Below are 15,464 nucleotides of genomic sequence, written 5' to 3'. Positions count from 1 at the left end.
AAATAAATTAATTAATTAAAAAAAAAAGACATGATAGGGTCTCTTACTGTTCACATCCAATTGAGTTGTCAAGACCTACTGATCTTCAGTCTCTCTCACCTGGAGGACAGAAAGGTGTGAAAGCTGTGTTTGAACTGAACATAATGGCAACAGGAACTGCCAGTAATGGAGCAATGGGCAGTCAGCCAGAGACCGTCCGACTCTCACAGCTGAAGCAGGACGTCCATTTAGTCTAGTGCATGCCTTCTGGTAGGTTAATAATATCCACTTACAAAATGCGAAGTATTTGCCCAAAGTCACACAATTCGTCAGTGGTGGAACAGAGACTAGCGTTTCTATGAATAGTGCTTTCCATAACCCTACAGAGCTTAACCAAACATTTTGCAAATTTTAATAGGCTCCTGAAAGGCACAGAAAGCAATAGATTTCAAAAGATGAAAAATAACACACCCTTTTAAACGCCTGATGCGTATGGCTGTGAAGAGAAGGGGCCTCATCAAAAGGCCAGCCCGCCACGCAGTTACAAATAGCCACGTACAAAGCAGAGAACCAAGCGATGAGGCAACAAGCCTTCACAGAACACTCACGAAGACTGAGGAACCCTGGCAGCAGAAGCTGGTCTGCTTCACCGAGTCACTGTGAGAACACAGTAAGTATGTGGAAGAGCGGTACTTTGTAAAGTGGAACATTGACTAAAGAGCTAATAACTTGGGGCTTCCCTGGTGGTGCAGTGGTTGAGAGTCCGCCTGCTGATGCAGGGGACGCGGGTTCGTGCCCCAGTCTGGGAAGATCCCACGTGCCGCGGAGTGGCTGGGCCCGTGAGCCATGGCCGCTGAGCCTGCGCGTCCGGAGCCTGTGCTCCGCAACGGGAGAGGCCACAACAGTGAGAGGCCCGCGTACCGGGAAAAAAAAAAAAAAAAAAAAAGCTAATAACTTAACACAGGATGAATGGGGAAGTATTTTGGCTAATACAGTATTTCTGAGCCTTGCCTGCATATGAAGTCACCCGGGGAGCTCTTAAATATCCTGAAGTGCCTCAGACCAACAAATCAGAATCTCTGGGGAGTGGGCCCCAGGCATCAGTATTCTTTACACAAACAGGTAAAGGTGGATTCTTTACCTCCTCCCGAGGGTCACAAAAGACAGGCCACTTGCAAGGCAGAGTTTAAAAGGGAGCAAAGGAGAAATCTGGAGATGCACACAGTGATGTAACTCGTCTGCCCTATTTCTTGAGGTCGGCGTTTTATAACATCTGCTGGAAGCCTGGGGTTCTGGATATATTATCAGGTAATGGATCAAGTTCTCAGTGTCATAGTTTCTCTAATTCCAATAATAATAAAGGAGCACAATTCACTTATGACACCCAACAGAAGGCCACAAGGATATGCTGGGGCACAGAACCCCACTGTGGCTTAATCAAACAGCTTATGGTTGAAGCAACCCAGTTTCCAATCTGTTTTCACTGTTTTTTAGAGGCAGATGTATCCAAAAAAAGGCTTTTAAAGGCTGGGAGGAGACAAAGTAGAGCTCAGTTTTCACCTGTGTACAAACAAATACAAGTTAAATATCTGCGCCCAGGAATTTCCCATTACTAAGGGCAAATCACCACTACAAGGGCAGACAATCTTTTGTAATTCCTCTCTCTAGTCCAATCCTATAAAACTTCATTTAATAAGCTGATGACGGAAACCAAGATTTGGGCCTCCAGCCAAACAATCTATATTATATTAAATAAAGGATATCCACACCCTTCTCAAGGTTGTGCCAGCAATTTCTTAAAAAAAAAAAAAAAGGTGGCATTCAACCAAAGTCAGGAGTTTTTATTCATAATACACCTTATTAACATACACTAGAAGAAACTAGACTAGGAAGTGTTCACAGGCTGTCTCCTTCGAACAGTGGGTCTCCCCGTGGCTCATTCACTGCACAAAAGTTTTTGAACATCCAGTCAGTGCAAGCCTCTTTGCTCAAGTACCTCGGGAGGACACAATTTAAGACAATACCATAGAAATAAAATTCGTACCCAGGCCATCTGCCAGGCTCAGCAGGATGGGAGGTCTCTAAGAGTAAGAGAAAGGAGGACTTCCAGGGGTGGTGTCTGGAGGTCAGCGAGGGGGCGGCAATGAATCTCACCAGCACATATGTCCCTCTGGATGTTCCCCTACCCCAGCTCCGAGGATGCTACACAACCTGTATTCACGAACAGCCTCTGGCCAAGGCAAGTCTGGAGGAAGCGGGGACATCACCAGCCAGCAAAACCTTCTACAAATTCTGGAGGCAACCTCTTTTCATCTGGTCCTTGAAGGGTAGCTGTTTCCTGCCAGGCAACACTTAACACAGACTCATCTTCAGGAGGCAGACAGGTTGCTGGTTGTCACTGTGGCACTGACCTAGCGGGGGGGTGGGGTGGGGTGGGAGGTTCATCTTCCTTCAGACCCCAGGTACGCACAGTACCCTCCCCCAACACAAATACAAACACAAAAAAGAGAAGAATGAAAGGCAGGTACTCGCTTTACAACGCTGACAGTTATCTGACAAGATTACACTGACTTAACTTCTGCCCAGCAGCATCTCTTGCAAAGTGTAAGCAGGAAGAATACAAAGGAGGAACTCATTAAAATTAGTCCATTTTATTGGAAGGCCCAGTAAGGCAGGCAAAAGGCATAAGTTCTCAGGAGCCAGGCAATCTAAATAGTGGTAGACAGAAGTTAGCTGTCTAGACCCACGGTCCTCAGGCTTTTTAGTCTACACACCACTTGAGAACGACAAAACTGCCTGGTCCACGTCTCCCTAACAATTGTTTCTCTGACTACAGTCATCCCTCAGTAACCACAGGGATAGGTTACAGGAGCCCGCATGGACACCAAAATCCTAGGATGCTCAAGTCCCTTAAATGAAATGACGTAGTACAGTGAATACAGCCAGCCCTCCACATCTGTGGGGTTTGCACGTGGAAACTGTACTCGTGATCCATTACAAACCCTAGAGGAAACAATCGCCAAGAAAGTTCTGTAGAGCACTGTAGTGAGATATGAAGCCGAGATGAGAATACTAAAAACATGTACACGAAAACCTGTACAAGGATGTTCATAGCAGCATTATTTATAATGGCCCCGAAGTGCCTCAACTGATGAATGGATATGCAAAATGTGGTCTCTATCCAGACAACAGAATATTACTCAGCCATTAAAGGGAACGGATTTGACACCAGCGACAACATGGATAAACTCTGAAAACATTAAGCTAAGTGAAAGAAACCAGACACAAAACGGGGGAGGAGGGAGATGGGGAGTGACTGCTAATGTGTAAAAGGATTGTTTGGGGTGATGGTTCAATAGCGGTGATGGTTGCACAGTTCTGTAGATATACTAAAACCATTGATTTGTATACTTTAAAAGGATAAATTTTATACTTGTGAGTTTTATCTCGATTTCTTTAAAAGTATAAATTTTATGGTATGTGAATTATATCTCAGTAATTTTTTTTAAAAAGACAAAGAAAGGCCAAGGAACTACACCAAAGAAAACTAAAAAGATACATGACAAGTAAATGCAATATCTGATCCTCAACTGGATCCTGTACTAGAGGGAAACAATGCTATGAAGACTGTTGTTGGACTGACTGACAAGACGGGAATACAAATGGTGGACTGAACAGAGGTATTAAATCCAGGCTAGGTTTACTGGGTTTGACAGCTCTACTGGGGGTAGGAGAATGTCCTTGTTCTTTGGAGACCCACTGACGTGCTTGGGGACAGAGAGCCATGATGTGTGCAAGTTATTCCCAAATGGGAAAATAAATCATGTATATATGTGAAGAGAGAAGGCAAGTGATAAAGCAAAGAGAGCAAACTATTAATAGTAGATGCTGATCTTTTTTCTCTAAGTGTAAAATTATTTCCAAACAAAAAGTTTAAAATAATTTACACACACTGTAAGATCCAAAACTTCTACTTTCAATAAATTATCCTATATAAATATACTTGCTCAAATACATTTTATGTGAAATATTGTTCACTGAAACATTTTGTAATTATAAAAAGCCAGAAACAATCTCAATGTCAATGAATGATAAATGGTCTAAACATATTATATTCCACATGGCTCTAAAAAGAAAGATGTCTATCTATATGTACTGATATAGAATGGTTTCCAACAATATATTCTTTCATGAAAGAAAAAAAAAAAAGAACGCAAAACAGGGATACAGGAAGAATGGGTTTATCCCTAGCCACAAAAGCAATAAAGTAAAAACTCAAGAAGCCTAGGAATGTCTTGATTTAGTCAGGAAAGAATTTAAACCTGTTCTCTATATTTATTTATGGAGCTAGTTATTTGTATCTGTAGATACAAATAATTTTCTCTCTTACAACACTGATAATATGAACTTTACTAATGAAAAAAATTACAATCTTGGATGCCATTCACTCCTATGGTTAACTCAAAATATTTCTTTTAACAAACTTTTTTATTCAAATATAACTTATATTCCAAAAAGCATACAAATCATGAATGTACAAAGAACTTTTACAAAGTTAACATACTCATATAACTACCATCCTGATCAAGTACTAGATGATTCCAGAAGTTGGCCTCATATACCATCCCATCAACTAATCTCCCTCCCTAAAGGTAACCACTATCCTGACTCCTTACCCATATTAGTTTTGCTTATATATTTTTTAAAATTTATTTATTTATTTATTTATTTTTTGGCTGCATTGGGTCTTCGTGGCTGAGCACGGGCTCTCTCCAGTTGCGGCGAGCGGGGGCCACTCTTCATTGCAGTGTCCGGGCCTCTCATTGCGGTGGCTTCTCTTGTTGCAGAGCATGGGCTCTAGGCGCGTGAGCTTCAGTAGTTGTGGCACGCAGACTCCGTAGTTGTGGCTCGCAGCCTCTAGAGTGCAGGCTCAGTAGTTGTGGCACACGGGCTTAGTTACTCTGCAGCATGTGGGACCTTCCCAGACCAGGGCTCGAACCCGTGTCCCCTGCATTGGCAGGTGGATTCCTAACCACTGCACCACCAGGGAAGTCCTAGTTTTCTTGTTTTTGAACTCTTCTGTGTCTGAACTCTTTTACTCAACATTATATTCGAGCCCATGTTGCTGTCAATAGCAGTAGTTTTTCCTGTTTGCTGTTCTATGGTATTTCACTGAATATACAACAATGTATATTTCTCCATTCTTCTACTGATGGACCTTTTGGGTTGTTTCCAGTTCAGAGTTATTACGAATTATGCTATGAACATTCTCGTACACGTCTTTTGGTGAACATAAGCACACGTTTCTGTTGAGTATACAACTAGGACTGGCTTTGCTGGGTCAGAGGCACAATGAGTGCGTAGAACTTTAATGTAATACTACGAACTTCCCAAAGCAACTGTGCTAATTTACAACTTCACCGTCAGTGTTTGAGAGTTCTGCGTGCTCTGCACGCTTGCTGACACTTGACATTGTCAAGTTTTTTGTTGCTGTATTTGTTTTTAAATTTTAGCTATTCTGGTCAGTGTGCAGGGATAATTCACTCTAGTTTTGTTGAGCATTATTTGATGACTACTGTGTTGAGCACCTCTAGAAGCTTTTTTTAACCTCCTGTATTTAGATCTACGATTGATCTGGAATTCTTTTGTGTGTATGATGCAAGGTAGGGGGAAAAATTAGTTTTTTTCAATACGGATAAGCAATTGATCCAGGATTATTTATTGAACAGATTTTTCTTTCCACATTGCTGTATGATGCCATCTTAATCATAAACTGTGTGTGTGTGTATAAAATATATGTGTTACTTATAAATACACACATACTTTTATATATTAATTGTGGGTCTGTTTCTGGTTTCTGTTCTATTCCATTGATCTATGTTTATTCTACACTGCATATACAATAGTGTACATTCTGCAATTTGTTTTTCTTCAATATTATTACCTTGACTAATGGCCATTTGTGTTTCCATATAAATTTTAGAATCAGCTTGTATAACGATTTTAGACATCTTTCATTAGATTTAGTCCTAGGTATTTGATATTTTTTGATGCTATTATACATATCATCTTTCTTAAAACTTCATTTTCTGGTTACTACTGCTATACAGAAATACAGATTTCACATACTGACCTGGTATCTAAACTTACTTTTTTTAAAATATTACTTTTAATTTATAAAAAGTAAAATTCATGTTTTCTGGTGTATAGTTCTATGAGTTTTGACCAGATGTATAATGTAAACATCACCACAACCAAGACAGAACACTTCCATCACTCCAGAAAATTTCTTCATGCCACTCCTTTGTAAGCAGCACCTTCTCCCCACCCTGAACCCTGGCAACCACTGACCTGTTCTCCATACCTATAGCTTTGCCTTTCTAGAATATGACTTAAATTGAATCATATAGTGCATCACTTTTTGACAGTGGCTTCTTTTACTCAACATACTGCCTTTAAGATTCATACCTGTTGCTGCATTTATCAATAGTTTGTAGGAATGTACCACCATTTGTATATTCATTCACCGGTTGTAGGATATTTGGGTTCTTCCTAGTTTGGGGTGATTATTCATAAAACTGCATAAATATTTGAGGACAGGTTTTTGTGTGAACATAACTTCTCATTTTTCTTAATACCCAGGAGCAGGACTGACGAGTCATATGGTAAGTGTACGTTTATCTTCATAAGAAACTGTTGGACTGTTTTCCGCAATAGCCGTACCATTTTACACTCCCACCAGCAACATATGAAAGTTCCATTTGCTCTGCATCCTCACCAGAACTTGGTTCACATTTAGGAAGCTCCTATTTTTGTTTGCTAAGAGCTTTTTATCATGAACAGATACCAGATTTTAACAAATAGTTTGCCTGAATTACTGAGACAGTCATATGATTTTTCTACCTTTTACAGTTAATGTGGTGAATTATATTAACTGATTTTTTAGTAGTATCAAAACATTTTAATATGTACATTCCCAATTTAATTAGGAAAGCTTACTTAATGATCAAATCTTGTTACTCTAATAATAGGTTAGAAGGTACAAGGATAAATGAAGTCTAATGATATTCTAAAATCCTACCACCTAGCCCAAACTGTATGACCCCTTCGGTCACGTTTCCTAGCAAATATTTCCCCCCAAATACAAAGCAGATCAGAGGCATGATGACCAAATCACAGTCTGAGGGCCTTATGTACCACTCTGATGTTTAATATTTGGATTCTGAATCACCCAAAAGGAAAAAGAACTCCCATTACAAATGATATTAACGTTGTAATAATAGTAACTTCACATACTTTTAGAAACCAGAAACCAAAATGTATAGAAGTAAGTTACATTTCCCATGCAACATAAATAAATGGATGAAAAATGGAAATGTGATAGTTTTATAGATTATAAAATTTATGAAATGCTACCATTTGGAGGGGAAACCTTACACCCTTTTGACATTGATGAATTCTGGGCTACTATTTACCAACCGTAAGTTAGTTTTGCCTTTTCACTTTACCTGTGTTCTGGTGGTTATGTTTTTTCATAATTAAATGACTAACCTATGATCAGAGGGATGGTGACGAGGAGCCCCACAGGGCCTAGATAACCTTTTGCTATGAAATCATCATGTTTCCAAATGCATTTTCAATCCTTGAGTGGACTGTATAATCTAGATGAAGGATGACATCAGGTGGCTCTGAACATTTTGGCAGCTTTTCACAATGTAGCTCTCTGAAGTTGCCTCAGCCCCTGCATTACCCCTCCCCTGCTCACACACTGGCTATATTTAGCATTTTGGCAAAAGAAGGGACTGGCAATATTCCATCAAGACCTGACAACAGGCCAGAAGGCAATGGAGATGCTTCAGATGGCCAAGGACAAAGACACCACTGGACTAGATATCCTGGGTTCTATTGCAAGCACGACCAGAAACTCACTCTTTCTGAGTCATCGTGCATATTCCTCACCTATTCCTATGGGGTTTACTGGATTCTGCTTGTTTACCTTATTACCTCATAGAATACCGTTAGCATTACAGCATTTTAAGTCACAGTGCCATATGGCGATAACGTAACTCCATATAACTAAGATGAGCTCCCTAAAGACTGGTTATCTGTCAGACAGTATCTGTGAGATGCAAAAAATTAAAACTACCAAGTGCTTGAAATCTAAAAGTAATTCTAAGCATATCCTATCAGACTCCACGGTAACCTTCAACATCAACCACCACAATCACATTACTTTTTTAAAATTATTACCAAAATAGCACTATGAAAGCCATGGACAGGGAATAAACAAATCAGTTGGGTAAGATTTCTTTAAACCTAGCATTTAACACAAAAATATAGCTAGTTTTACAGAAATGAGAATTCACTGAATTTAGTTCTGCTTGCTCTATGTGTTCAAAACAACAAATACACTGTCCCATGAACTTTGGCTTCTATTTCCTCATGACTGTGAATAGGTTTAAAAAATAACAACTGCTATATTTCTCCAGGGCGAAGTCCAAGCCCGAGCACTCTACCACGTGTGAGGACGCATGTGAGACGGCAGTTAAAGAACTGACCTGTAGGCCCAGGATCTGGAGGTGACACCATACTATGAAGAGCCAAAGGAGCTAAAAGTTAGCAAACCAGGGGCTTCCCTGGTGGCGCGGTGGTTAAGAATCCGCTTGCCAGTGCAGGGGACAAGGGTTCCGTCCCTAGTCCAGGAAGATCCCACATGCCACAGAGCAGCGAATCCCGTGCGCCACAACTACTGAGCCTGCGCTCCAGAGCCGCGAGCCACAAATACTGAGCCCACGTGCCACAACTACTGAAGCCCATGCTCCTAAAGCCCATGCTCTGCAACGAGAGAGGCCACCGCAACGAGAAGCCCACGCACCGCAACAAAGTGTAGCTCCTGCTCACGGCAGCTAGAGGAAGCCCACGCACAGCAATGAAGACCCAATGCAGCCAAAAATAAATAAATAAATAAATGCATTAAAAAATTTAAAAAATAAAATAAAATAGTTAGCAAACCAAAGATCCAATAGGACTTTGGTGGAGAGCTTCTTACTAGCCATCAACAAAGACTTCTTAGTCTAGGAGTCACATATCACTGAGGTTCCAAGGGAACTTTAGAGGTTAGAGGTTAGTTGGTAAAAGGCAATACTCTCAAAACTCGGTATTTTAGATCTGGAAGACGCCTCAGTTATCATCTTGTCCACCCCGCCGGTTTTATAGGTAATAAGGAGGAGGAGGGATAGGAAGAGGAGGATGAATGAGGCCTCAAGTCCTCTTCGGGAGCAAAGCCCTCGATTAAACAAGCTGCACTGATAGCGGCTGAGGATGGGGGAGTTCCTCCGCAGTTCCTGCAGTTCCTCTGCTCTGCTCACTGCATTTCTGTATCCTGCACTACAGCCCACCTGATCTGTGAGCAGTTCGACTCTGCTAATTCATATTTTAACGAGAAAATGGCATCTTACAAGTCAACAACAAAAAATTAAATAACCGATCAAAAAATGGGCAAAGGACTTAGATACTTCCCCAGAGATGATACACAAATGGCCAACAAGGAGATGAAAAGATGCCCATCCTTACTAATCACCAGAGAAATGCAAATCAAAACCACAATGAGGTATCACCTCACACCTTTAGAATGGCCATTATTAGAAAAAAAAAAAATCACAAGTGTTGGCAAGGATGTGGAGAAATTAGAACCTTTGTCCACTGTTTTATACAACTGCTGTATAAAACAGTATGGCAGTTCCTCAAAAAATTAAAAATAGAATTACCATATGACCCAGGTATTCCACTTCTGGGTATTTATCCAATAGAATTAAAAGCAGGGTCTCCAGGAGATATCTGTACATCCATTATTCACAACAGCCACCCCAATATCAACAGATGAACAAAATGTGATTAAACACACAATAATAATACAATATTATTCAGCTTTAAAAAGGAAGGAAATCCTGCTACGTGTTACAACATGGATGAACCTTGAGGACATTATACTAAGTGAAGTAAGTCACAAAAAGATAAATGCCGTACGACTCCACTTATACGAGGTATCTAAAATAGTCAAATTCATAGAAACAGAACATAGAACGGTGGTTACCAGAGCTGGGAGAGGGAGAAAAGAGGATTTGTTGTTTAACGGGTATAGAGTTTCAGATCTGCAAGACATAAGAAATTCTAAAGATCTGTTTCACAACACTGTGGACATTCTTAAGAGTACTGAACTGCAGCTTGAAAATGGTTACAATGATAAATTTTACATTGTTTTTAACCACAATTTTTTTAAAAAAGAAAAGAAAGAAAATGGTAATAGATCTCTTCCCTCTTTTTGCTGTGTCCCTCCCAATCTTTCATACCTGAAGGGCCGAGAACTGCTCCAGGACACTGTCTTCCTTCCCCTAAACTAGCCTACGGTAGCAGCCAACAAGCGCTTGGCTCCTACATGCAGCGAGCAGGGCTGCTCTGCAGTCACAGGTGAGAAGGGGAAATGGCCAGGAGAGGACTCCAGGTGGACTGACCTCCACTTCTGATTGTGACTTCATCCCTCAGCCTAGGAGAGTGGAGACTGATGTGCTGGACCCCTGGATGAAGAACCCCCAGGGCAAAGAATAACGTGTTTCATAGTGATTTGCTTAAACCATGAAGAGTAGATCATCAATCAAGAGGTGCTAGCAACAAGTATAAACTCCTGGATGACCAAGGTCACAGGCTACACTTCTTTGCATCCCTTCTAGTACCTCACTCTTAGATGTCACTCAGTAATACCTGTTCATGCTGATAACAGTGACATGCCGATGACCACTAGCAAAAAGAATGGATCTTTGGTCCAGAAGAAAAGGCTACCAGACTCAGAAGTCAAAGTGCTCATTGTAATAAATGAACTAAGGTCATTTGTACAATAAAAATCTCCACTGATTTCACAATAACTTTTATTAAGAACTTGTATAAAACTACTTTTTCCTGGCAAGTGGATACCACACTGCCTAACACTTGGTACTTGGAAATCCAACCCCCCCACCAAATACTGTGTCGCCTTAAATTAACATCACGTTAATTACATTCTATAATGAGACAGCCACTGGCAGCGTCTAAGATCCTGCCACACGGCTCATTCATTTGCCAGAAAAAATTGCGTGAGTTTGTCTTTCAGCTAGGACTGTATTCAAGAGAAGAGGGGTTTTCCACTGTACATGATTTTTATTGTTGGTTATCAAACCAAGAAGCTATAAAATCAAGCTTCCTGAATATTTACATTAACAAGGCTCTTAGTCACTCACATAATGAAAAGTGAAAACAACTGCTTTAATTATATAGTTAAAAGGGTTTCAGTAGAAGGAAAAGTTTCTGTTATTTGGATATTCTGCAGTAATGAAATTAGACGCTGCCCCTAAGCTGTTTAAAACAGCTGTTAAATATATATACATACACCCATTTTATTCTTAAAATCACACTCCAAACTGCAGATGTCTTTTGGCCCCTTTGAATGCCAGAGTTAATAATGTTTATCTCCAGGATCTCCCAATACTGATAAAACACAATAAACTGCATTGGGATCCTTCTATAAGATTTTTGTTGGATAGAAGACTAATCCTTTTTAGGTTAACATTTCAGCAGCCTCCTTTATAAGCAGTGTAATTGCCTGGTAATTTGTTAGAATTGGGAATATGATTTTCAACTCACTGTATATCTGAATTCATATAATCCTGACGGGATTCTGTGGGAGGAGCCAGATCACCACTCTCTCTGAAACACAAGTAGAATCCCATTTCAAGACATTTGAAACATCAAAGGTTCTGCCTCATTCAAGTTCAGTTGTTACAACGTATGAAGGGCATCACTCTCCTTTAGCTGTCCTCTAATTTTATCTAAGGCAAATATGCAGTGCAAACACTATTAGCAAATAAGAACAAATGCCCCATAAACAAAAGGCGGTGTTCTACCAGGTTTTAACCTACAGGGCTTCAAATGCTTCCTCTGCTGGGTCAGATGACGTTTTCTTAGAACACAGTACTGAGGCTATTTTGATTACAGACTGTACACGTATATGTATATGTTCCCCTATTAAAATAAAAATGCTATTAGTTTTCCACTATCAGTGGAAATTTGGGGCATAAATAATATATTACCTAACTGCCAAAAAAGCCAAAACCTAATTTTAAGCTTCAACCTTCTGTACAATCAAGATCTTTATTAGAGACACTGCCCAGCTATCAAGATGACTATAAAACATCAAACACTTCTATATCCTCTCTCTAATCCTGTCCACTTTTTTTTCTTTTTTTTTTTTGGCCGCACCATGTGGCTTGTGGGATCTTAGTTCCCCAACCAGGGATCAATCCTGGACCCCCAGCAGTGGAAGTGCAGAGTCCTAACCACTGGACCTCCAGGGAATTCCCCTGTCCACTTTTTTTGATTAAAAAGATAGAAATGTGAAATGATCAAAAGACAGGAACAAAAGAAGAGATAAGAATTTTTGAACCAGAAGGTACCTCAGAGATTATCTAATACAATATTCTTATTTCACAGTTGAGGAAGTTGAGACCTAATTGTCTCTAAATTAGCTCTACGACTAACTGGGATTCAGGTCTGTGTAACCTTCCACGAAAATAAGAAAGAAAAGGGAACATGTAAGAAAGAAGGAAACACGTAAAATAGTCTCCGAACTAAAGGAAGGTTGACGTAGCAAGCTACTGAATGCTCTGTGCTTTCCTTTCTGCGTATTTGTGACAGACACACAGCCAGCCACCCAAGAGACATTTCCTCCCCTCTAATGGCCGAGTCCCAGTTTTTCCTGGGCAGCAAGCAATGTGTCTAAGCCTAAGGAATGATACACGATGTGCATTACACCAAACCTGGTACCCATTCTCCTTGTACCTAACTCATTTGCCCAGTATCTCCTGTGAAGGGAGGCGGTCTTGTGTGAAACAGTTCAAGCAAAAGAGACGTCAGCAGAGACTGGATGGAAGCTTCTGGGAAAGATTTTGTTCTCTGTCAGGCAAGCACGGGAATAGGGACTGCTTGTTCTACTTCCTCCTTCTTGCCTTGAAAAGGGACGTGATGCCTAGGGCTGAGGCAGCCGTTTTGTGACCTGGTGGCAGGAAGGGAACACGCAAAAGATGGCAGAGAACCTGGGGCCCTGAGGACACTGCTGAGCAGCTGGACCTCCTGAGACCACCTACCTCTGAACTTCTGTGAACTGCATAATAATAAATAGCTTACGGTTTAAGCTTCTGCTCATGGCTTTCTGTTAACTACAGCTGAAAGCAGTACTGAATTTAAAAAGATATTTTCTGTGCCCTGCTATGAGTCTCCTGCCCAAGCACTCCCATTACAAATGTATACTGTACTTACACATAGGCAACTAAAAAGTGACAAGAGTATATGCCTCCTGTGTAGTTAACAGAGACCAGTTTCGTTACTTTATAGTTACAGTACCTCAACTATATGACCCTATTAAGATACACGTCACCAGTAGATAAAACATAAGGGAAAAAAACATGACTCAGAATCACGTTTGTTCTTGATTACTGATTTTGATCCTTCCTTCTGCCATCTCAGATCCTTTCCAGAAATGAGTACCACATAAGTAACGAACTGATGAATGGTATCTATCTGAACTAAATTCTTCTGTCTCCTTTCATCATAACTGCCTCGTAGTAAAAAATTAAATATTAAAATTTCCTTCTTGACTCTGCAGCCCCAAACCTGGCCCAGTCAATATTTTCACAGACCGATGCCTGTAACCGAAGCTTAGAGACAAAGCAGCACGACACCCAATTCACAGCATTGCTGTTTTCTCCCGCACAGGTGATAATAATAGAATTTGAATACTGGTAAGACGTTCGAGGTCAGACTACCCAGGACAGTTATTTCAATAGTTCTTTTAACTGTATTTTGATGGAAATCTTTCAAATATACGTTCATCTCCAGGACTCCAGTTGCACCCACCTCTGGATGTCCCTGGGCCCCGTTCTCCCTGTGTTCACCCCCCAGTCTTCCTCTGCCCCCCGTCACTCATCTCCATCTCTGCCCACAGCCCAGTTCTGCCTGCAGCGCCGCCCGTGATCACTGATGTCTACTCCACTCACAGCCTCCCTGGTTGGAAGAAACGGACAACGGCTGTGAACATCTGTTCTCCTCTCAGGTGTGCGAGCATCTCTCCCCGGCTGTCACTCAAGGAAAAAAGGGCTGAGTACCCTGGTTTTCAGCATAGATACAGTGAGTATGAACATATATATGTAGACCCAGTGCTTTTTTAGCTTAAAAAAAAAAACCAGAGGGGGCTTCCCTGGTGGCGCAGCGGTTGAGAGTCCGCCTGCCGATGCAGGGGACACGAGTTTGTGCCCCGGTCTGGGAAGATCCCACATGCCGCGGAGCGGCTGGGCCCGTGAGCCATGGCCGCTGAGCCTGTGCTCCGCACCGGGAGAGGCCACAACAGCGAGAGGCCCGCGTACCGCAAAAAAAAAACAAAAAACAAAAAAAAACCCAGAGAGAACAAATGCTCATTTTTCGTTAAGTCGTAAAGCGCTTTTTACCAACTCCACCCTCTGTCTACCCTTTACCCACCACTCTCTGAGGTTACACCACCTTCCACCACTATGATCTCCGGACCGCACGGCTCGTCCCACACACTAACATATTCCCCTCTTCCTGACAAATTAATCAGCTAAGATGGAAACATTACTTTATTGATACAGATGTCTATGTTAGACTCCTCTAAAAATATGTTAGGACAGGGCACCAGTTTACATCAGCATTTTCAAAGTGCGATCCAGAGATGCCCCGGTGCGAGGTCCCCGAGACCTTTTCAGGGGATCCACAATGTCAAAACTCTTTTTAGTAATACAAAGATGTTACCTGCCTTTTTCACAACATTGAATCCAGAGAATACATAGTGTGTGATGATAATGTGTCATTCTGACAGCTAAGGAAACATATGCTTGTATATTCTTGTGTTTAGAATGTTCTAAGGTAGCAAGTTTAAGGTATAAAAATTCATGTTTTCAGAAATTTTCAGTGTGTTCTCAGTACTTCTATGTTCCTAGCAAGAGCAATCTTTGGTTATATCGGCTATAATCTCCACTACCTCATTATCATCCAATGAATTCACTGAGGGTTTAAAGAAAAAGAAATGGAATGTTTTAAATTTTGACATGATGAGCTCTTCAGAAGCAAAAGATTGTTTTCAAATTAGAAATGAAAAAGCATCATAAAAGTAAATTATCAGAATGCACGGGATGGAGCGGTACACAAGATAGCTGAGAAACTAAGAAAGCTTTGCACGGCTGACATTACTGAATGTCTGCTGGATGAAGGGTCAGTGAAAGAAACCACAGCAATGGCACTTCCAACGATGCAGCAGCTCATCAAATTAAATGTTAATATCTACAAGTTAATACCTCTCCTTAAGCACGGTACTTTTGCTTTGTAAGTGGACAAATCTGCCGACATGGGTGGACTTAGTTTTGTTTTTATTATTCCGGTATCCATGC

At 40.9% G+C, this 15,464-nt stretch overlaps 1 protein-coding gene across 5 annotated transcripts in view; it reads right to left on the bottom strand.

Annotated features, from left to right (window-relative positions):
- DUSP16 (dual specificity phosphatase 16) overlaps positions 1-15,464 on the bottom strand; it is an 85,580-nt gene that overhangs the window by 61,218 nt on the left and 8,898 nt on the right. The window contains exon 3 of one of the 5 annotated variants that reach the window (XM_082636524.1): positions 11,653-11,715. The exons of the other annotated variants lie outside the window; for them this stretch is intronic. The gene's annotated coding sequence lies outside the window, so the exon portion shown is untranslated. The remainder of the gene's footprint in view (positions 1-11,652; positions 11,716-15,464) is intronic. 5 annotated transcript variants of the gene reach the window in all.

The sequence above is a fragment of the Mesoplodon mirus genome (genome assembly GCF_964341445.2).
Source record: "Mesoplodon mirus genome assembly, chromosome: 11".
NCBI classification, from domain to species: Eukaryota; Metazoa; Chordata; class Mammalia; order Artiodactyla; family Ziphiidae; genus Mesoplodon; species Mesoplodon mirus.
The sequence above is the reverse complement of the archived record's forward strand: the minus strand, read 5'-3'. Positions and strand labels throughout refer to the sequence as shown.